The 24,097-nt window shown below is 44.4% G+C and overlaps 1 protein-coding gene across 9 annotated transcripts in view; it reads right to left on the bottom strand.

Moving 5' to 3' along the window:
• RGS6 (regulator of G protein signaling 6) overlaps window positions 1–24,097 on the bottom strand; it is a 289,988-nt gene that overhangs the window by 163,503 nt on the left and 102,388 nt on the right. The gene's annotated exons all lie outside the window — the stretch shown is intronic.

The raw sequence follows: 24,097 nt of genomic DNA, 5'->3' as shown, positions 1-24,097 counted from the left end.
AAGAACAGCTTATGGAGAGCACTTAAATTTAGAGTAGGGCCTTTGAAGGTCATCCTCTGGGCCAGAATTGCTGACTCTTGTAGCTGAACTATGCAAATATTCACAACTCTCTCTCTCTCTCTCTCTCTCTCTCTCTCTCTCTCTCTCTCTCTCTCTCTCTCTCTCTCTCTCTCTCTCTCTCTCTCTGAAGGTATTCAGTAGAAATCCTGAGTACAGAAAAAGACATCAGAAGGCCAGGGTTGCAAACTAACACAAGCATGATGCAAGTAGGCCAGTTATGATACCAGCGTAGCCATCACAGAATCATAGAGTTGGAAGGGGCCACACAGGCCATCTAGTCGAACCCCCTGCTCAACGCAGGATCAGCCCAAAGCATCCTAAAGCATCCTAAAGCATCCAAGAAGCAATCTTAAGAAGAAATGAACAGAAGGAAGAGGGGAGGATTGGTCTAGTTAAGCAGTTGAAGTTGGAGTTCCACTGGAGTCCTACAGAATCCTGAGCCTAAACCCTCAAAATGAAAATGGATTCAGGTGGGTAGCTGTGTTGGGCTGAAGAAAATGAACAAAGTTTGAGTCCAATGGCACCTTTAAGCCAACAAAGTTCTATTCAAGGTGTGAGCTTTCGAGTGCGTGCAACTTGAATAAAACTTTTTTAACCTTAAAGGTGCCATTGGACTCAAACTTTGTTCTCCTAAAAATGAAAATGAGTTAAAGAACTCCAATCAACTTCCATCTAATACTTGCAAAAGATTGGTAACATTGCAACTGATGCCGTCTCATTTAGAAGATTTATACAAGTAGGAAAGAGTTGTAGGGATGTATGAACACCTGCCAGTTCCTTTTGGCTAGTGGATACCATGCAGCCAATTAATCCACAGGCTGCTCAACTATATGCAACCTGTTTGTGATTATTCCCAGGAACAGGCTGCTAGCAGGAAGCATATGAGAGTTGCCTTCTTATTTGCTGTGGAAATGTTGTTCTCTATCCAACAATTTGGGGGGGATCAGGTTCTCATTCTGGAAATTTTACTGCCTCCCAGACTTGCTGAAGAAAGGGGGAGGAGGCTTGCTTACATACCAGCTCACACTATGATTGTTTGTGTTGAACAGGGGATATTTGCAATCTGAAAAAAATTCACGGCATTCCAAGAGATGACAGTGTCTGAGTCATGTTTTTGAAAGATTTAGGCTTAGGGCCTAAAATATTGTATCTATTGTCTGTACTACTGAAGAAAATGTGGATGCAACCAAAGTAAAGTCCAATTGCTGGACCAACGGAGCCCCGCCAACTACTGCCCGGTATCGTGTTTAGCGTTCCTGGGTAAGGTAGTTGAAAGAGCGGCTGTAGACCAGCTTCTAGCATTTTTGGAAGAAGCTTCGATCCTAGACCAATATCAGTCTGGCTTTCATCCTGGCCATGAGGTCCAGACCATGCTGGTCGCCCTAAAGGATGATCTCCAATGCCAACTGGATTGAGGAGGATCGGCCATTCTCATATTGTTAGATCTATTGGCCACATTTGATGTGATCGATCATGAGATTCTGGTCCACCACTTCACTGAAATGGGGATTGGAGGGACAGACTTTAAGTAGCTAACCTCCTTCCTGGAGAACAGGTTGCAGAGGGTTGCAGTGGGGGAGAATGTATCTGACTCCTTTGCACTGCCTTGCAGGATGCCACAGGGAGCAGTGCTCTCCCCTACACTCTTCAATATCTATATGCGCCCTCTTGCTCAGTTGGTTCAGAGCTACAAGTTGGGTTGTCATCAATATGCAGATGCAAAAAATAATGAACTGGGAGGGGTGGGTCTCAGTGACGAGACAAATATAGAATAATGCAGATGCACTGGGAAACCAATATGGCAATAAAAAAAATATCCAAATTGGACTTATATAGAGTCATCTCGATGAATACACAGTGGAGGTGACAAATAGATTTAAGGAATTAGATCTGATAGACAGAGTGCCTGAAGAACTATGGACGGAGGTTCGCAACATTGTACAAGAGGTAGCAACTAAAACCATCCCAAAGAAAAAGAAATGCAAGAAATCAAAATGGCTGTCTCAGGAAGCTTTACAAATAGCTAAGGAGAGAAGGGAAGTGAAAGGCAAGGGAGAAAGAGAAAGATACACCCAATTGAATGCAGAATTCCAGAGAAAAGCTAGAAGAGATAAGAATGCCTTCTTAAATGAACAGTGCAAACAAATAGAAGAAACCAATAGAATCGGGAGGACCAGAGATCTTTTCAAGAAAATTGGAGATATGAAGAGAACGTTTCATGCAAAGATGGGTATGATAAGGGACCAAAATGGTAGGGACCTCACAGAAGCAGAAGAGATTAAACAAAGGTGGCAAAATTATACAGAAGAACTGTACAAGAGCGAGCTTAACATCCCTGATGACCACAGTGGGGTAGTTACTGACCTGGAGCCAGACATCCTGGAATGTGAAGTCAAATGGGCCTTAGGAAGTCTGAGCAACAATAAAGCTAGTGGTAGTGACAGCATTCCAGTTGAACTATTCAAAATCTTAAAGGACGATGCAGTAAAAGTGCTACACTCAATATGCCAGCAAATTTGGAAAACTCAACAATGGCCACAGGATTGGAAAAGGTCAGTTTACATTCCAATCCCAAAGAAGGGCAATGCCAAAGAATGTTCAAACTACCGCACCATTGCACTAATTTCTCATGCTAGCAAAGTTATGCTCAAAATCCTACAAGCTAGGCTCCAGCAATATGTGGACCGAGAACTTCCAGAAGTACAGGCAGGATTTCGAAGAGGCAGAGGAACTAGAGATCAAATTGCCAACATACGCTGGATCATGGAGAAAGCTAGGGAGTACCAGAAAAACGTCTACTTCTGCTTCATTGACTATGCTAAAGCCTTTGATTGTGTGGAGCACAACAAATTGTGGCAAGTTCTTAAAGAGATGGGAATACCAGAGCATCTTATTTGTCTCTTGAGAAATTTATATGCAGGTCAAGAAGCAACAGTGAGAACTGAACATGGAATCACTGACTGGTTCAAAATTGAGAAAGGAGTTCGGCAAGGCTGTATACTGTCGCCTTGCCTATTTAACTTGTATGCAGAGCACATCATGAGAAATGCGGGATTAGAGGAGTCACAAATTGGGATCAAGATTGCAGGGGGAAATATCAACAACCTCAGATATGCAGATGATACCACTCTAATGGCAGAAAGTGAAGAGGAACTAAAGAGCCTGTTGATGCGGGTGAAGGAGGAGAGTGCGAAAGTTGGCTTGAAACTCAACATCAAGAAAACAAAGATCATGGCATCCGGCCCTCTCAATTCCTGGCAAATAGAAGGGGAAGAAATGGAGATAGTGACAGATTTTATTTTCCTGGGCTCCAAGATCACTGCAGATGGGGACTGCAGCAAAGAAATTAAAAGACGCTTGCTCCTGGGGAGGAATGCTATGGCAAATCTAGACAGCATCCTAAAAAGCAGAGACATCACCCTGCCAACAAAAGTGCGTTTAGTCAAGGCTATGGTCTTCCCAGTTGCAATGTATGGCTGCGAAAGTTGGACCATAAGGAAGGCCGAGCGTCAAAGAATTGAGGCTTTTGAACTCTGGTGCTGGAGAAGACTCTTGCGAGTCCCTTGGACTGCAAGGCGAACAAACCGGTCAGTACTAGAGGAGATCAGCCCTGACTGCTCTTTAGAAGGCCAGATCCTGAAGATGAAACTCAAATATTTTGGCCACCTCATGAGAAGGAAGGACTCCCTGGAGAAGAGCCTAATGCTGGGAGCGATCGAGGGCAAAAGAAGAAGGGGACGACAGAGAATGAGGTGGCTGGATGGAGTCACTGAAGCAGTAGGTGCAAACTTAAATGGACTCCGGGGAATGGTAGAGGACAGGAAGGCCTGGAGGATCATTGTCCATGGGGTCGCGATGGGTCGGACACGACTTCGCACATAACAACAACAACAGAGTCATCTCACTTCAGTTTCAGTAATTCTTTTATCCTTATTTCACACAAGTCCCGATGCGTTTCACCTACAGCTTTTTCAAGGGACAGTTTTTATATTTAAGGACAAACTTCAACTTATTAAGAAATCTCTTGACAGAGTATAATGTCATACAATCGCTAAACTTAGCTTGTGGCGTTTCAGGTTTTGGTTTTAATCTATAGTAGGCCCTATCTACTTGCGGGACCGCTTACCTCCTTATGCCCCCCACAGGGCCCTCAGCTCTGCGGGTACGAATCTGCTGATGATCCCAGAGCCCCAAGGAGCTTGTATGGCCCTGACCAGGGCCAGGGCCTTTTCAGTCCTGGCCCCTACCTGTGGAATGAACTCCCTAAAGAGCCGTGGGCCCTGTTGGAACGCTCGAGGTTCTGCAGGGCTGCAAAAGGGAGGTCTTCCACCAGGCATTTGGTTAAGGCAAGGCGGAAAAAAGAAAAACAGTCCTGGGGTATCTGTTGGGTCCCCTCCTCCCCCCTCCACGGTCTCCTGTTTCTTGGGCTCAGTATTAGAACAGGGCCAGTTGATAACAACTCAGCCCAGGTTGAAATCTAGAGTACTGAAAGTTAGCCATGCTAGAATCTGTAGATGCAAGTTGTTGGTGAAAGGATTTTATGTAGTGCATCAGCATCTTATTGGTTATTGCTAAAATGTAATGCTTCTTTGGGGTTTTAATGATTGTTTTTATGGGGGTTTTTAACTGGATTTTATGAGATATGAATTGTTAGCCACTGTGATAAAATAAAAGATGTTGGCAGGGATAGGTTTGCTGCGCTTCTCTAATATCCATCTTCCAACAAGAGAGAAAGGTTCACAAGACTGGCTTATTTAGTATGCTACAAGGCAAGCTCTGTACATTTTGAGCCTGAGGAATAATTTCTACCATCTCTGGAAAAAAATCCAAACCTTTATTCAGAATGTTTTTGACGTTATATGTGAATTAGAGCACAGATTCTAAGCAAACAATAACACTTGAGTCCGAAAACACATGATTCTAGAGCCTTAGGAACTGGAAGATCTTCTGAATGTCTATTTCACAAAAAGATCATTCTGAGAATATTCCTTCTAAAATGCTGCAAAACTGCAAATGAGGTAAAATGTAGGCAAATGCAAAGTAATGTACATCAAAGCCAATACTAGAGGCAAAGCCTGCTGCACAACGGGCACTAACACATACACCTGCACTGTGACCTTCCCAGGTTCTGTAACCCCCCCCCCCACTCAATCTCGAGAGTGGTGAAGTGGTTAAAGAGTAGCAGACTCTAATCTCCAGAGCTAGGTTTGATTCCTGACCCCTCCTCCATATGCAGTCATCTGGGTTACCAACCTCCAGATGAGGACCTGGAAACCTTCAGGAAAATGAAAGAGAGAAAGACAAAGAAAAAAAGAGAGGAAGAGGGGGGAGCAAAGGGAGGAGGGAAGGAAGTAATCAGTTATCCTGGAGAAAACAGCTGCTTTGGAGGGGGCACTGGCCCTCCTACCCCCAGCCCCATAGATTAGTGTCTAAACAGGTCCCCACTGTCCCCACCTTCCCATCAATCCCTCCATCTTTCAAAGGCCAGCCTGGGCAGCCCATGGAAGGGTGGGCAGCCAATTTCCTACCCCCCACAGCTTCTAAAGGCTGGTTTGAGAAGGCCATGGAGGACTGGGCTGGCTGCCACCTTCCTTCCCTCCATTTCCCAAAGGCTGGGCCAGGCAAGGACAGCTGCAGGGGGGGGGCTGCCTCCTTTCTGCCCTTTCCTCCACATCCCTCAAAGGCCATGCTGCTGGGGGAGGACCATAGGGAATGGGCTGCCTCCTTCCCACCCATCTCTCAGACCGGGCAGGGAAGGCTGGGGGGGGGGGCTGCCTCCTTCCCACCCACCCCATGTCTCTGAAAGGCTGGACCATATAGAGAAGGCCATGGGGGCCTGCCTCCTTCTGCCCCTCCCCCACATCTCCCAAAGGCCAAGCTGGGTGGGGAAAGCCATGGGGGAGATGGTAATAAACACAATGAAATTCTAAAAAAGATGTTAAGGTTGCAGATCAGCAACTAATTAAATCCAATGAATCTGTCCAACATCTTTATCCTAGGGTCCGATGGCAGCAGAACAAAGAAGTTGCTTTGGTGATGGTGGGGGGAAAAAAAACTTTCCAGCGTTGAGTAGTATTCAGTCTCTGCACACTGGAGAGACCAGAGGCCAGGAGGCAAACTCAGAGGACAAAGGTCAGAAGCCAAAGAAAACGGAGGCAGGCCAAGTTCAATCAAGGAGGCCTGGGAAGAGCCAAGCAGCCAGCAGACCAGCCCACCAATCAGCTAGGACTGAAGACAAGGAGGCCAATGAAACCCAGTCAGGCTGAGAAGCCAGTGGGCAAGCACATGGAAAAAGTATTGCTCTGAGGCCACAAGTGGAGAATTTTGGAGCCAGAAGCATGGAAAGCTGCAAGGGCCCCGGAAACTGGGTGCTCAGAACACAGCACAGCCACAGGAATGGAGGACCCAGAAAGGGGGGCACTGAAAACCCCAAGACCCAAGGGCCCTGCAGGCTGGGAAAGCTGCAGGGCCAAGTGAGAAATGCCCTTGGAGTAGGAGCAGACCTGCAAAGCAGGCAAAAGCAAACTCGCAGGCAGCCCACACTGGCAATGGTGCCAACAGAAGGTGGACTCAAGCAGCCAATGGTAAGATCTGGTTGTGATGAGTTAGTAAACAGAAGCAGTTGGAAGCCAGCAGAATGGCAAAAGATCGTCCAAAAGCAAGTGGATCCAAGTGCACATTCCACTGAAAGTAATGGAGTGCACTAGGACACCATCACATTTAAATGCAAAGCTGAATGCAAAGCTGGATGTAGATGACATTCTTCTGCACTGTTTGACTTTCACTGGGATGCGCATCAACTTTTGCATTCAGTCCCAATCAGTCATGAATAAAAATATGCCATGAGAGCTCAGCTGGGTCAGGATGACAGTCTTGCTGTGCAGCACTGGTGGGCTTGCAAACCATGGGATGTTTCATCCTAGTTACCCAGGCAACAGGGATGCACTCTCTGTGCAATGAGCAGCAGGCATCAATGAGTGATAAGCAGAGCTTCAATACGCTTAGAGGGGTTGCACTACCCATAATGTAGGGTTTACTTTTTCCCTCTCCATTCCAGTTTCATGATTAGCTCCATGAACAAAAGGAAACTGTAACTGCTTTTAAAAGTAAATGAGAAAGGCCAGAAGAAATACTGACTCCATTCCTTTCCAGTTGGCATTTTTGTTCTACAGCAGTTGACCCTGCAGTTTGAGTGATGTCTGGGAAGAAGACAAAGAAGTCAAACAGCATGATTTACAACCCATGTGCAGGACCCCCCCCCCCCCCCGCCGCCTTCTTTGGCAAGTTAGCAATGCAGGCTATGGATCTTCAAGGTTATATATATACCCAAGTCAACAGACCTTTAAAAATGAATAAAGGTTTATTACATATTTTTAAAGAACAAGATATCACTATTCAACATAACAAAATTAGAGTTCAATAGCACCTTTAAGACCAACAAAGATTTATTCAAGGCATGAGCTTTCAAGTGCTTGCACTCTTTCTCAGATGAATGAACAACCATCATAACAGTGAAAATATAAGGCAAAAGCTAATTATGGTAAATTAGTAGACTGTGTCACAACACAAATTCAGCTACATGATAATTCTTTGCTAAAACAGCTAATCGTTCCCCTTAAATTCAGTTATAGTTCACAAAAACATTGGAGAAATAAAATAGTCTACGTTAGCGGTCCCCAACCTTTCTCAGGTCAGGGACCGCCTCCGGAGTGATGGAAGAGCTGACGGCCCGAGTGCTGCGAAAACGCGCACGTGCAATTGCCACGCATGCGTGTTTTCGCCACCAGGTGGCGCTAACGCACATGTGCGGCAACTGCGTGTGCGCATTTTCGCCACTAGGGGCGCTAACGCGCATGCGCGGCAACAGCGCGCATGCGCGTTTGCGTCACCGCCATGCTGGCGGCTGCGCCTGCCTCTTCCCTTCCTTCTTGCTGCCGGCGGGGGAAGGCAGGCGTGGCTGGCGGCGGCCTGGTACCGTGGTCTTTGTGGCCCGCCACCGGGCCGCAGACCTGGGGTTGTTGACCCCTGGTCTATGTTAGTAATTAATGGCTTGTTTTGCCTTACATTTCCACTGTTATGATGGTTGTTCATTAGTCCATGCACTCAAAAGTTTACACCGTGAATAATCTTTGTTTGTCTTAAAGATGCTATTGGACTCTAATTTTGTTGTGCTACTTCAGACCAACACGGCTAGCCAATTGAAACTATACAACATAGTCTCTGCAATTTAATAGCAAGAAAACAGCAAAGCTAACTTTTTATCTAATCAATATCTGGTATTAGATAGCACATCTCCTTAGAATACTAAAGTCGAAACTTTGCAACTGTCTATGCAGTGAAACATAACATGTCCACAATAACAGTCTGGTGAAATCATATTTAGCATGGCTTCCCCCTTGTCTATGGCTTAATTATAGTCTTTGGCCATCTGGCATCAGGTGATCTCCCAAACCCAATCAGGAGACTCACTTAATGCAACCCTCCAAAAGAAGATGACATCCACTCCTTTTCCCCCTTCCCATCTGGTTAATACACCACTGAACACAGGTTTTCACTATTGGCCAATTACCCCATTCTTGAATCTCGTCTTGACAGAGATAAGGATAGTGTTGACAGGAATGCCCAATTACATACCCCTGCAAGCCAGAGCAGGCCTGCTTATATTCACATAAACCCTTGAGGGAAATTGGTATACTTTGCTTCACAATTTATTAGTTTTATTCATTGCTTTACCTAGAATCATAGAATCCACCTCACTGCATAGTGCAGGAATTCACAACTACCTGCCCACCCATAGTGACCTCAGTTTCGTGCCCAAGTGATCCCCCCCCCACACACACACACACCAAAAATCTCCAGAATCCACCCTGGCCGGGAGAAAATTCACCTACCATCCCTCAGTGGTGATCAGCAATTCCCTAGGTATGTAAGGAAGGGCCACAAGAGACAAACACTGGCACATCCCTTCCTGCCCATCCACTCACAATTTGACTTAAGTTCATAAAATCAGCATTTCTGTCAGATGACTATCTAGCCTCTGCTTAAAAACTTCAAAGAAGGAGAACCCACCACCTCTGGAGGAAGCCTGTTCCACTGAGGAACTGCTCTAATTGTCAGGAACTTCTACCGGATGTTTAGCCAAAAATTCTTTTGAATTAGTTTCAACCCATTGGTTCTTGTCCAACCCTCTGGGGCAACAGAAAACAACTTTGCTCCATCTTCTATATGGCAGCCCTTCAAGTATTTGATGATGGTTATCATATCACCTCTTAGTCGTCTTCTCTCCAGGCTAAACAGACCAAGCTCCCTCAACCTTTCCTCATATGACTTGGACTCAAAATCCATTACCATCTTTGTAGCTCTCCTTTGGACACACTCCAGTTTCTCTACGACTTCCTTCACTTGTGTTATAATTTTACATTGTAGTTAGATTGGTTAGATTGTAACAAATTTATTAGTTGGACATCACCTGGAACACTTAAATTGGAAAGGTGGGAAGAAAAATACCATAGATAAATATGGGCAAACTTTGCATTAAGGCTGGCTACACTAACAAAGTTACCACTGCTTCTCATGTAGTATTATAAAGATGTTTCTCATGAAAGGTATCCAGTACAAGAAACTCTCTCTTAACAATAATTATTTTTTTTAATTGGTTTCAAAAAGAAGAGAAAATAGCCTAAATTACAGATCTGGCTTTCTGCTACTGGTTCAGACTTTCCCAACAACTATTTTATTTCCAGAAATGTTTCAGTTTCTTCGAAAAGTAACACAGGAAAACACACACACACACAATAAAAAATAAAATAGACACATTATATACGCAGTGGAATGCCCAAGCTGGCGGTGACAGGGCTTTAGGGAAAATCCCCAATTATGCTTGACATCGTCGCCATCCTGAGCACCACCGAGCCCAGGCCCTCGGTAAGGAAACATGGATTCTTTTGCGTTCCTGGGTCTGCTGAGGGCACAGGCCCGACCTTTGTGCCCAGCTCCTCCCCCAACCTATGGCATCCCTGCACGGACGCCTCTCACCCCTGCCAGTTATGCGGGGCATCCACCCACCCCCACCATGGTGGGAGAGCAGCATGCTGCTCCCCGCCGTTGTGCAGTGGGGGCTGAATGCCCACAATCCCTCTCACCACCACTGCCACTACTTCGGTGTGCTCCCAGCGCTTCCGGCCCCGCATTGTGTGCATGATCCGTTGCACCGGGGCAGCCGGCATGTGACGGGAGAGCTCCTTCCCTGTGTGTAAGTGGGGGAGGGCGGTGCTTTTTGCTCCCCTGCAATGTAACGGTGGCAGCCCAGCATGGCTGCTGCTGTGCATAATGGGTCATAAAAAGGTAACATGTGAAAGCAAGACCTTTTTTCATGATATCTTACTTTCGCTACTGATTCAGTGTTAAGACATACTCATGGTAAAGTTGTCAAAGTATCTGAACAAAATTATTCTGATACCACTGTGTAACCTTCTCGATTTGGCTCTTTATGTGCCAAGGGGTATTACCAACCAAATGCAGGATCCTGTTAAATGTGACACTATTGATCACCTCTTCTGAATCTTGACAGTTCTGGCTATTTGGCTGCTGGTGGTGGAGAAAACTGTTGGATAAAAATATTTGAAGTTCATTTTATTGCTAGAGCTTTAAGCACGGAACATAAAGACATCCTGCACTACAATTTAACTCCTTATCCTTGCACTCCCCCCCTTTAAATAAAAACCCAATGATAGGATAATTGTAGCATAGCTGCATTACATCTCAGCAGTATGCATATTTATCTTGCCTATCAGTCCCAGTATAACAATTAGAACTACTTAAGAATATATTATAAAGATACTGAGGAGACACGAATTATTAGCTGTGAGGGGGTTCAAAGTCTCTGAAGTGGCCGTATCTGAACAATAATATAACAGATGAATGGGGGAGGGGTGTAGAGAGTTAGTGGAACAAAAAAAGAAAATATAAAGAAAGAATTAATGCACATTGTAAAAACCGACTCTGCAAAATTCCAGATAAGAAGGAAATGTACACAATTTTTGTTGTTGTTAGGTGCGAAGTTGTGTCCGACCCATAGTGACCCCATGGACAATGATCCTCCAGGCTTTCCTGTCCTCTACCATTCCCCAGAGTCCATTTAAGTTTGCACCTACTGCTTCAGTGACTCCATCCAGCCACCTCATTCTCTGTCGTCCCCTTCTTCTTTTCCCCTCGATCGCTCCCAGCATTAGGCTCTTCTCCAGGGAGTCCTTCCTTCTCATGAGGTGGCCAAAGTATTTGAGTTTCATCTTCAGGATCTGGCCTTCTAGGGAGCAGTCAGGGCTGATCTCCTCTATGTCTGACCGGTTTGTTCGCCTTGCAGTCCAAGGGACTCGCAAGAGTCATCTCCAGCACCAGAATTCAAAAGCCTCAATTCTTTGACGTTCCGTCTTCCTTATGGTCCAACTTTCACAGCCATACATTGCAACTGGGAAGACCATAGCCTTGACTGGACGCACTTTTGTTGGCAGGGTGATGTCTCTGCTTTTTAGGATGCTGTCTAGATTTGCCATAGCTTTCCTCCCCAAGAGCAAGCGTCTTTTAATTTCTTTGCGGCAGTCCCCAGCTGCAGTGATCTTGGAGCCCAGGAAAATAAAATCTGTCACTACCTCCATTTCTTCCCCATCTATTTGCCAGGAATTGAGAGGGCCGGATGCCATGATCTTTGTTTTCTTGATGTTGAGTTTCAAGCCAACTTTTACACTCTCCTCCTTCACCCGCATCAACAGGCTCTTTAGTTCCTCTTCACTTTCTGCCACTAGAGTGGTATCATCTGCATATCTAAGGTTGTTGATATTTCTCCCTGCAATCTTGATCCCAATTTGTGACTCATCTAACCCCACCTTTCTCATGATGTGCTCCGCATACAAGTTAAATAGGCAAGGCGACAGTATACACTCTACAAATTATATAAATCCAAATGCTGATGACAGATTTTGAGATGCAGATTCTTTCGATTAGACTAGGTTCTGATGATGAACAATGTAGTCTGAGTTTTACAAAATTCTTCATTATTTTTTATGTTTTGTCTTTTCAATATATGTTGACTTGAAATCTTGCTACACCTTTCTGTCTTGCATGGAAATTATGTGAGCATTTTTTAGCCTCAAAATGAGATTCAGGCTACATAGGAAAAATCCACAAACAAGAGATCCACAAACAAAGCTCTTTCTGGGAGGACTGCAATGTGCTGACAACAGAAAGACATTTCAGTAACAGAATCTGTAAAAGCAGGGGTAGTCAAACTGCGGCCCTCCAGATGTCCGTGGACTACAATTCCCAGGAGCCCCTGCCAGCGAATGCTGGCAGGGGCTCCTGGGAATTGTAGTCCACGGACATCTGGAGGGCCGCAGTTTGACTACCCCTGTGTAAAAGGGTGGCTTTAGAACCCTGGGTCCCCTGGGAGCTTGTCAGGGGTTCCACAAAGAAAACACCAAGAAGAGTAGTGAAGCTTTCTTAAAAGACATCTTGTTTACAACTGCTGACACTTCTTGCAACAGGCAGTTCAAGATGTGGTTGAAAACCCAGGTAACTTGGCATTTCACGGGTTGTACCAGTTAGGAGGGGAACCAAAACCTCCTCCAAAGTTTGGTTGGGTTTGTAATTATATTGTTTTGCCGTCCACTGTTTCTATTCCTCATTGTTCCCAGAGGCTTTTAGCTGTAAAAACTTATCCGATGGCAAGCCTGCTCATGCATGGTCCCCATGTGTGCCTGGATAGAATATCACTGATGAAGTAGGGGAAAAGTTCAATCGGTTCCAATACATTTGACTGCATCTGGAGCCATTCACACATACATCAAATATACTGTACACAAAGTGGGCTGTGGAGCTATTTGTGTGTATTTAAGATGACGTAGTAGTTCAGTGCATAGCCATGTCCATGTGCATAGCCATGTGCACAACCCCCACATTTCCATGAACATTCTACTTCAAAAGAGGAAGCCAACGTATTTCATAAAGATCTGCCTATTTTACATGTCCTTTTGTACATTCATCTTGCTGCACATACAATATCATACATTTTACAAATGTGAAAAGTCCCTATACACAGTCATTCAAAGGGACTATGAGCTGTCTCCTAAAGCCAACACTTTCTTTAACATCCTGGAAATACTGATAATCTTCTGATAGTCACAAATTCTTTCCTGGTATTTTTACTGGAACATTCATGGGCACCTTACAAGACATTCATGGTTTACACAGCATATCCCTGTGCTGTGGTTTATTTTGCGTATCTATATACTACTTGCATTCATCAGTGACTCTTCTCAAGCTGCTGTTGACCCAATTTAATGCCTGGCAGGAAATTGTACTCCCAGCTGTAATTAAAGTAAAAAGAGGTCTTTACAATACATTTATTCATCCAAAGCCCAGGACATCTGTTTATTCTTCTCTCTTCATATGTCTGAACTTATCTGCAGCAAAAAACATGTTCTATAGTGTTTGAAGCTCAACAATAATCCCATTGAAAATCATTTCAGAACAAACACTTGGCTTCTAATGATGAAGGGCCAGGCTAATCCTTCAGCTGGTGTTTTCAAGCTAAGAAAATAGTTCCTGTATTCCTACAACAATTTGTAGTATATTATAGTCATGATGCCTAGCAACTGGGCTTTACCTCAGCAGCATGTTCAGCATGGCAGTGGTTAACCTAATCCAACCTTTCCCCCCCTGATACTGGAAATGGGTTGTTGAGAGAAAGACAGGTCTCTAAGCTAGATTCTCTGAAGGTTCTACAATAGATATTTTAGGCATAACTATAAAATATTTTACATGTGAATATAGCAAACGGAGGTTTGCCATCAAACAGTGTGTGAAGTGGCCCTAATTCATAGAATCATAGAATCATAGAATCATAGAGTTGGAAGGGGCCATACAGGCCATCTAGTCCAACCCCCTGCTCAACGCAGGATTAGCCCTAAGCATCCTAAAGCATCCAAGAAAAGTGTGTATCCAACCTTTGCTTGAAGACTTCCAGTGAGAGGGAGCTCACCACCTCCTTAGGGAGTCTATTCCACTGCTGAACTACTCTGACTGTGAGAGTAGTAATTCCATAATCTCTTTTCAGCCTAATGTGACACCCTAGGCCCCTGCCTGCGTTTGCTGGCAGGGGCTCCTGGGAATTGTAATCCATGGACATCTGGAGGGCCGCAGTTTGACTACCCCTGCCCTAGGGCATGGATATTCTAATGCAAAGCAGAAGAGGCAATAGCTTCTACCCCATTTGGCCAGCATTACATTCAATGAAAGGGTAAAAATAATAATTTTAGGTATACTACAACCTTCCCCACATCCCTCTTTAGAAGAAATATAATTAATGATCCAAACATAACAAAATGCCATAAAACTAATTAAAAATATTAAAAGAAACACTAAATGTACATTAATAAGGAAGCTACAGAGCTGATTCACCATATTCTATTGTCCTAAGTGTCATCTTCTTGTTCCATCCCCAGCACTTGGCAACCTGTTTTGAAGTCCATTGTGTAGCACACAAGGACATGGGAGTATGATTCCTTTAACACTTCAAGGCCATCTTGAATCCCAGAGATGACCTCACGAGGAGTACTGCTTCCTTCCCTGATGGCTCCAAAACATATTGCAGAGTTGCTCTGCAGCCTTTTTTGGAGCTTATAATAGTACATAAGAGACCATACCTCTTTCTGTGTCACTCTTTTGCACATGCTCTGCAGTCTGACTTTAACTGAGGTAGCAGTGTCATAGGTCTGGGAGGAACTGACTAGCCCTCACCTTGTCCTCCTTCCATCCTGTAACTCCTAGGAATTATCCTGCCACCATACAACCCCCACATTCTTTCTTCTCCCTGAGTCAAACTACCTTAACCTCCTGGTTTCTGCCATGGAATTTCAGGTGCCATTTTAGGTTGTTATAGCAACCAAAGTGCCACCTGAACATGTGGCTTCTTCTTTCTATTTTGCTTTTTATTACAAGGACAGGTTTACTCCCCCCCTTTTTTTTTTAGTTTCCATATCCTTGAGTACTGGCTGGCCCCCTTTTGATCTATACAGTGGAGCTACCTATCGCTATTAGATAGAAAGAACACCTTAAACTTTTCTCCTAAAACTGAAGGAAAATGGTGTGAAATATGGGCATTAGTCCCTGAAAATGTAGGCTAAGAGTATTATCCCATGGCCAAAAGCTAAAGGTCCCACTAGGGGAATGATTTTTGGACACTTAACTACTCCTAAACTGATACCTAAATCTTTTGCTTGCCTGAATGATATATGGCCTCTTAGAGGGTTTTTTGTACTAACACTTATGGGGAGAGAAAGGCACACACTCCTTGTGTTTTCGCAGTAGTTTCCCAAGCAGTAGTTTTGAGACCTATATCAATGGAAGCTGAGATGGCAAAGTGATTCTTACTGCCAGTGTTATGGAAGGTAGAATCTATAAGGGGATGGAAAAACAGAAATATAAAATCTGTTGGTGACAGCTGGAGGACAAAACAACTTAAAAAAGACCTAAGAGAAGATGCAAGAATAAAGCTGGTAGACAACATCAACAAGGACATGAAGAAGGATTTGAATGCTTGTGGAATAGACAGGATGAAATTAAAAATAACTTTCATAGAGACTGTTCAACAACACACTGATATTGTCACAAAACCCGAAGTAGCTTGGGGACTGTGATTCATTTATGTTTTGCTTTTTTCACTGTTATAGCTGGTTAATTAGTTGTGCTGATTGTTAAAATCTGTTCGATGAAGTAATAGTTGATAAAGCCATTCATTAGAACAGTAGCCACCTGATTTGCCTCATCAGCTGCCGAGGATCTTGGGCACAATAAAAGTGTTGCGTTTGGCTGGACCCGACCAACCAACTGAAATATTTGATTGAGACAAATATTAAGCTTGGTACAAAATAACAGCAGCAGCAGCAGCAGCAACAACATAACAGCAGGGAAGCAAAAAGGACAAAATTCTTCTACCCACCCATACTTCAAATACATACTCCAATGGTGGGTGGGAAACAAACCTGACATTCCAAGTGCATATTCCAAGCAATGTCGTGTGACCAAATCTAATAATCAAGTCTGGGCCAATCTGTAGATATCTGTAGATATCTAGATCTGTACATCAGGCTTACCAGGATAGAAAGGAGAGTTTTCTCCAAACATGGGGGACTCCTAGGTGTGCCAGACCCCCTCAGTGTGGGTGGGGGTCTCCAGGACCCAGGCCCAAGCACTCCACTGCTGGGCCGGCTGGCTGGCAGGGGGAGATTCTGCCCCCCAGGAAGGAACACCAGAAATTGGGCATGTGGGCATGTCAGGGATGATGGAGTGGCACTCTGGTTTGGGGGCAAAAATGCTACGGTAATTCTATCATAGTTTTATGCTCCAAAACCAAAGTATCCCCCCATATCCCTATGTCACTTGCAGGTCACGTAGGTATGTTGCTGAAATGCTAGCCATTCCTACTTGCTCCTGGTAAGTGCACTTGCCCACTCCCTGCCAGCTGCTCAGAGGGACCTGACAACCCTAGGGACTCCACAGGTTTGCAGGAAAACGTAAAACAATAAAAACACATTGAGGGGTTTAATCCTCACCCAAACAAAAGTGTTGTACGTGCATATGCAGACAGTGCACCTACTTCCTCCAGGTAGCAACACTAGTGGGGGAATGGCTGGATTGATTGGGAGGGGGAAAGTGCAGGAAGCCCAGCAATGGAGGCATGGAGCCATGCCAAGTCTGAGGTCAGGAGCCATGGTTGCCCTGGTGACGGCAGCAGAAATGAGGGAATCCAGTGTTGAAGGCCAGGGGCTGTGCCAATGCCAATGACAGGAGGTGGCTTGGAGTCACAATGCCCTGAAAATGACAGCAGTGATTGGGGAGGGAGAAGCCATAGTGTGCCTGTCAGTGGCGGGGGAGCCAAAGAGGGTGAGAAAGAGAGAGAAAGAGAGATGAAAATATAGGGGACAGAAACAACAAGAACAATGGGGTTAGGGAGGCAGAGAGAAATAGTGATGGGGCAGAAAGACAGAAAAAGTTATAGCCATGAGGGAGAGAGAGTAAGAGAAGGGGTGGCAAGAGGGAGAAAGAATGAAGGGCAGAGAAGTAGGGAGAACAGGAAGGAAACAAAGGGGGCAATGGGATGGCTGCTCCCCACTTGCCAACACTTGAGTGGGCATCCCATTTGTCCCCAGCAAGATTGCTGCCGCCTGCAGACTCCTTCCTTGGGACCTGGCTATATTTAACCAACTCTGGGGAAAGCTGCTTAAGAATTTCTGGTTCATCCAGAAAGCACTGTGCTTGAAAGCGGACATGCTACAAAAGTCAAGAGACCAAGATCTACTCTTCTGGAGCATAAGGGATAGCTACCTCATTTACAAACTTTTAGCTTGTGGAAAGAGACAGGGAGAACCTTGATCTGTCTTGTCTGGTATCCTAACACATCATTAAAACTTTCTAGGGTATTCTTCAAAGATGAAAATAACTGTACTTACTAAAGGCTAGATCTTTAATTCCTCTTTGCCTCCTGAAGGAGCATCTACATTTGATTGCGTTTTGAAAGCCAAGGTCAGACTTTCAAATAATCATGGGGAATTCTACCTTCAAAACATAACTATGGCCAAGTACATTTTTATAAACGCCTACATGGAGAGAAACCTACAGAAATGTATTCAAAACCTTTTTGGATCTTTACTTCTGAAAAATTGAATTCAGGTTAGAAATATTTTAAAGACAGCTGCTGCACTGCCAGTTTGTTCTTCTACATTTTTTGAATGGGGCCGTTTGTTTGCATAATACCAGTAGTTCTTCTTATTACACTTCCTTGTGTTTTATGATTTTTGTTAGCCAAATGCCATTTGTACTTCTTAAATGAACTTATATGTGACTTTTCCCAAAGAAGTTAGTATTTTCCTTACATTAAAAGATTACCATGACAATCTTAAACTTGAGAGCCAGTTTGGTGTAGTGGTTAGGAGTGTGGACTTCTAATCTAGCGTGCTGGCTTCGATTCTGCACTCCCCCGCATGCAGCCAGCTGGGTTGACCTTGGGTTCAGCGTGGCACTGATAAAGTTGTTCTGACCGAGCAGTGATATGTGGGCGCTCTCAGCCTTACCCACCTCACAGGGTGTCTGTTGTGGGGAGAGGAAAGGGAAGGTGAATGTCAGCTGCTTTGAGCCTCCTTCGGGTAGAGAAAAGCGGCATATAAGAACCCACTCTTCTTCTCCTCTTCTTCTTATGTATAGGTCGACTCCTGGATAAATGCAAAGGTATAATGTGCAAGTAGCATACATGAGCATAACACCTAGTTGTCCTTATATGCACATTAATGCTCTAGAGCAGGGGTAGTCAACCTGTGGTCCTCCAGACGTCAATGGACTACAATGCCCATGAGCCCCTGCCAGCATTTGACTACCCCTGATCTAGAGGCCTTGATATTCTCCATTCTAGAAATTGTGAAGTCATGGGGGAAGTTTTTTCCCCATTTGGAGGGGGGATGGAAATTTTTTTGGAAATTTGGGTTTGGGGAGGGGTCATCAATATGCAGATATCATCCAACTTTGTAGTTCATTATTCAAGCCTTCAGATGCATCTGTCACAATTATGAACAAGTACTTTGAGGCTGTGGTCAAGTGGCTAAAGAAGAACAAGCTGAAGCTGAATCCAGACAAAAGAGAGATTATGTAATGCTGGTCAGGAAGGATGATATTCTAGAGAATCTGAATGCACTTGTCCTAGATAGAATTGGCTGGTTAAGAACTTAGGGATGCCTATGGATTCTACCTTGCTCATTGAAAAGCATGTTGGCATAGATTCAGCCAATCCAGCCATGCTGATCACGCAATACATTCAAGAAAGAAATAGGCTCTGTCTGGGCTTGGCTCCCTTCTGAGCTTTCCCAATCAAGTGCAGAACACTTTTCTGTTTCAATGGGGTGGGGGGGGGGGAGAGGAAGACTGAGTTCAAATTGATCTGAATTCAGCAGGATCCACACCGGAAAAAACAAAGTAAGTGCAGAATCAGCCCAGGACAGGGCAGCTGGATGCTATCCACTAAAGCAAGCCTAAACAAACAAAATAATGGAACACACAACCAACATTCTTAAATAACTCCCTTTTAAAATATATTTTTACATTAAGAAAAAGGACGACATTAGTTATTTTTCAGTTGAATGAAGGATTCTCGATGTTTGATCAGCTGTCTCCCAAATTTTATGAAATGCAGGGATGGAATTTTCAAATCCTAAATTGTATACCACTTCCTTTCTCTTGCTCATACAAACAGACAGTTGTGAAGCCTGGGAAAACTCTAAAAGGACTTCCCATGAATTTTCTGGCAGCGTGTACAGTTCCTTTTCATTATTTTGAACTCAATTTACATCTGAAAACAAAGATTATACAAGGACAAATAAAATGCCATTGAGCCAAGAAAGTATCTTCATATTATTGTTGAATTTCCGTGAATAAAGAAGATTCTGTAGATAATTGTGTATATCTAGAAAAGAACCACATTTTAAAAACAAAACTTAAATGTTTGAATGTCAGGTCACATTTTTATATATTCAAATTTGACACCAATCCTTACTACTCATTCCATCATATAACATTTCAGTGAGAAAAATGTCGCACAAAGTCTCAAGCCAAATTTGACATCTGATCCATTGGACACAATGGTTTATCCATTCCGCCTAACTTTTGCACAATACTGTGACTGAATTCTTCAAATATTTCAGTATGAGAGACTAAAGTTTAGCTGGTTCTTTATCACATATCTTTTGCAGTCAATGTGTGATGTGTCTCCACACCACAAATACCTTATACATAGTTTTTAGCACTTAAAAGACCTCCTCGGCTTATTTGCGGGTAATTGATTAACAGCCTGCCCCAGCCAACCAATCGCAGTATTGTATCTGCAACCTGAGCTCTTTGCAAGTGAGCTAGTGACCTTTGCCTTCAGCTAGTGGCATAGGCAGGGAGGTGGTCCCTCAGGTACACTGGGTCCTGACTGCATATGGCACCAAAGGTAATTATCAGAACCTTTAGCCTGATCCAGAATTTGACTGGTAGCCACTGTAGTTGATGGAGGATGGGCCAAATATGGGACCTCCATGGTGTTACTGTGAGGACCCTGACCACTATGTTTTGGATCAGCTGTAGTTTCTGGATCAAGGCAGGTCTGCATAGAGCAAGTTGCAGAAGTCCAGTCTAGAGGTGACCATCACATGGATCACTGTGGCTAGGTGTTCCGGGCCAAGTAAGGTGCTAGTAGTTTGGCTTGGCAGAGGTGGTAAAATGCCTTTGTGATCTGGGCGTCCACTGTGAGAGAAGTGTCCAGGATCGCACCCAGGTTCCTAGTAGAGTAAACCATTGAGAGCTGTACACCATCCAGGGTGGGCAGACGCGCTTTCTCACATGGACCCTTCCTACCCAGCCACAGGACCTCCATCTTTGAAGGACTGAGCTTCAGGTGACTCTGCTTGAGCCATCCCATCACTGCTTCCAGGCAGCTGTCTAATGTTTCTGGGAGAGAGTCAGGGTGGCCATCCATCAGGAGGGAGAGCTGGATGTCATCTGCATATTGATGACAACCCAGCCTGAACTTCTGTACTAGTTGTGCAAGAGGGTGCATGAAGATGTTGAATAAAATAGGAGAGAGGACTGCTCCCCGTGGGACTCCACAAGTAAGCCATCAGTGGTTTGACCCTCTGTCTGCGACTCCAGAGGAAGGAGATCAGCCATTAAAGGTCTGTCCCACGTATTCTGGCATCAGCAAGGCAGCGAGTTTGCGGTCGACTGTGTCAAATGCTGCAGAGAGGTCTAGTAATATCAGCAGTGCCACCCACCTCGATCCAACTGGTGACAGAGGTCGTCCATCAGGGCAAGTAGAGCTGTCTCCACCCCATGGCCTGACTGAGATGGGTCTAAGACAGAAGCTTCTTCCAGGAATGCTGATAATTGATCTGTGACAGCCCTTTCTACCATCTTCCTCAGAAATGCTAGGTGTGAGACGCTTGGTAGCTGTCAGGCTCTCATGGATCTAAAGATATTTTTACCACCAACATGGTGGTGTGGTTTGATTCCCCAGTACTCCACATGCAGCCAGTTGGGTGACCTTGAGCCAGTCACAGTTCTCTTAAAGTTCTTGTTGCAGAACAGTTCTCTTAGCACTCTCTCAGCCCCACCTACCTCACAGGCTGTCTGTTGTGAAGAGAGGAAGGGAAAGGTACTTGTTAGTCACTTTAGGACTCCTTTGGGGAGTAAAAAGTGGGATATAAAAAACAGATCTTCTCTCTTCTCAGTCAGGGAAGGGAAAAAAGAGGGAAAATCCTGCATCTGAGGGAGGGAAGTGGACAAGGGCCAAAATAGTGGTGCAAGAATACAGAGACAGCAGTGTATAGTGATCGATATCAGTCTATTATCTTGGAGGCCTAGATTCAAAATCCCTAGTCTGCAAAGGAAATGTGCTTGGTGAACTTGTTTCAGACACACACTCTCAGCCTAAGCCACCTCTAAATAGTTCACATTGCTTTCCTACCGAGAAAGGCTGGGTCATGAGTGCATGAATATAGTGAAAAGGCATGCTGCTCGGCTCTGAGATGGCTCCATTGTTAGTAATTGTAATTTCCAAATATTTACCTAAAGAGTGTAGGTACAGTTGGGAAATGTGTGTAATATCAATATTTTATCATTCAAACCTACATTGCTTTCATATCAGGCTTACTACCAAGTTCCCTATCTTTTCATCATCAACATTTATGATAAGCATCCGCATCAAGAGGGAAAAAAAGGAAACAGTGATTCTTTTGCTTTTCTTCCTCATGAGGAAGGAATTGTGGTTGAAATAGATATGTGCATATAATTCCAGAAGGTGTCCCTGAAATTCTCCTGGATATCCAAAGCACAGGAAAATCAATATGTTCCTCCAGCAGGGATTAAAGTGGAAAACAGGAAGCTTCTATTCCTGGGATCAATAAAGTATGAAAAAGACAATAATATAGATATACATATATGATCAGGGGAAATTGACTTAGGAAAACAAATATATATTATCTGTTTTGATTTGGAACAGATGCTCATCAAAAAGAAAGATGGGCATATATGTAGCATTTGTATGAAAATATGAAAGTAGCTGAACACAAAAGCAGAGGTACACAGCCTGGATAAAATCTCAACCTAAAATGAACTGCTGTGTCACTTGTAACAAGTCTTAGTTTGAGGTATGTTCTCCATTCCAATGCTTGACATGCATTTCAATTATCTCACACTCAGTTATAAATAAAGCTGCAAGGAAGTGTTCAGACAGAGGCTGACAGCAAACATCAAGGCTTCACTAAGCCAAGCTTCCACTTGCAGAATATTGATTTTTTTGGTTGTTGTTTTAGCATGGAATTACTGGAATCATGGGTGGATTTTGCCACAGTACATTTTAACTTTAATCATTTGATTGGGTTTCTCAATACAATCAGAGCATGGCCAACATTTATTCAAGGTGATACCTGCGCTATTCAGTGGAAAAAAACAGTGCCTGTATAGCTGTTTCCCTATGTAACATTAGTTTGTTTGGATCCATATATGTAGAAGGGGAAGAAGGTTACGCAGCTTGAATTTGGGTGTTGCAACTAACGCTTCTAAAATTGGCAGTGAGTACTTGTCCTCAATCAGTACAGTGATCTGCTAAAACAGTGTAGGACGCAGTGTACATTTCAATCTGTGTTGCAACTTGGAGTAGATATTTCATCATATACCTAATTCTGAACTGGGCCAGTGAGCATGGAAACACAAAATGAGGGGATTTCTGTATAAACTCATGTTTGCGGAAAATTCTGAAGTCCTGGGGACTCTTCAAAATATCAGAAACAACACATGTAATTTTAAGAAAAGAATGTCGGCTGAACTCTCTGTTGCTATTTTGGAGGTTGTTAGGCAACCCAAACAATACTGCTGAGCCTTCCAAGCCTTGGGTTCTACAAAGCAAAGCCATGGGAGAGGGGAACAGGAGTGGACCTGGAGGCCAAAATAGGTTCAGAAAGGGTCTCCTCCACCCCAATTATGATGGAGGCCTCACCAGGGACAGGCCTGGTGGCAGCCACTAAAAATGCATTCCACACACCAGTGGGATTGAGCTGGCACTTGCTGCCACCATGCACCTGGGTCCAGGGCAAGTGACCACCATGAAACTCAGCAAGACTTCTATGAGGGAGAGGCTGACAGTAGGAGGAAAGGAGGGAAAGCTGAAGACAGGAGAGTGGATAAAGGAGTGTTAGCTGATGGGTGGAAAGAAGAGAAAGCAGCTAGCAAAGAAGAGAGGCTATTGGAGTTGCCAGGAAAAGAGGAAAAAGTGGAAAGGGGGATACTAGGCAAATGAGATGCTGTCACGAGCCAGCCTCAGATCAATGGAGCCTCCTCCGAGGGAGAAGTGAGCAGAAAGAGTGCAAGGCAGGCAGAACCCAACAGGAGGAGTTGAAAGTGCCAGAAATACCACAGCATAGCAGCCCACCACTTATTCCAGCCCCAGCCCAGATGAAGAGCTGGCTGCTTGGGACATGGAGCGAGGAGTGCCTCCAGGAGCCCTTCAGCCTAGTTACCAGCTCTGATTGAGACCAGCTGTAACTCACCAGGCTGACAGCTCTTCTGAGACAGCTGCTGGTCATTGCAGGCAGCATCCTTGGGGCAAGCTACAGTCTAAAAGATGCAGCACATGGCTTTTAGCATGACACCGGCTGCTGGAAGGAGGTGAGTCATCTCACGATTAGGATGAAATGACTTCTTAAGGGTCACTGGGAAGGCAAGCCAAAGTGGAAGCAAATGCGCACACTCCTTGCCATAATGCTGCCATCCAACTTGCTTGTTTCCTGCCATGAGAAGACTTCCTGGAATTATTGACCTCAGACCGAATTTTTGAACTACCTCTGTCTACTTGCTCTGATCACTCAGCTTTTCAACCTGGCTCTGCCTGACCACACTTTCGTCATGACTGGCTCAGCTCTGAGAAGACCAGATGACATCTGCTGTAATCAGATACCTCCAG

This window comes from Paroedura picta, chromosome 2, assembly GCF_049243985.1.
Source record: "Paroedura picta isolate Pp20150507F chromosome 2, Ppicta_v3.0, whole genome shotgun sequence".
NCBI lineage: Eukaryota > Metazoa > Chordata > Lepidosauria > Squamata > Gekkonidae > Paroedura > Paroedura picta.
Note: the sequence above shows the minus strand (reverse complement) of the source record. Positions and strands in the feature narration are given on the sequence as shown.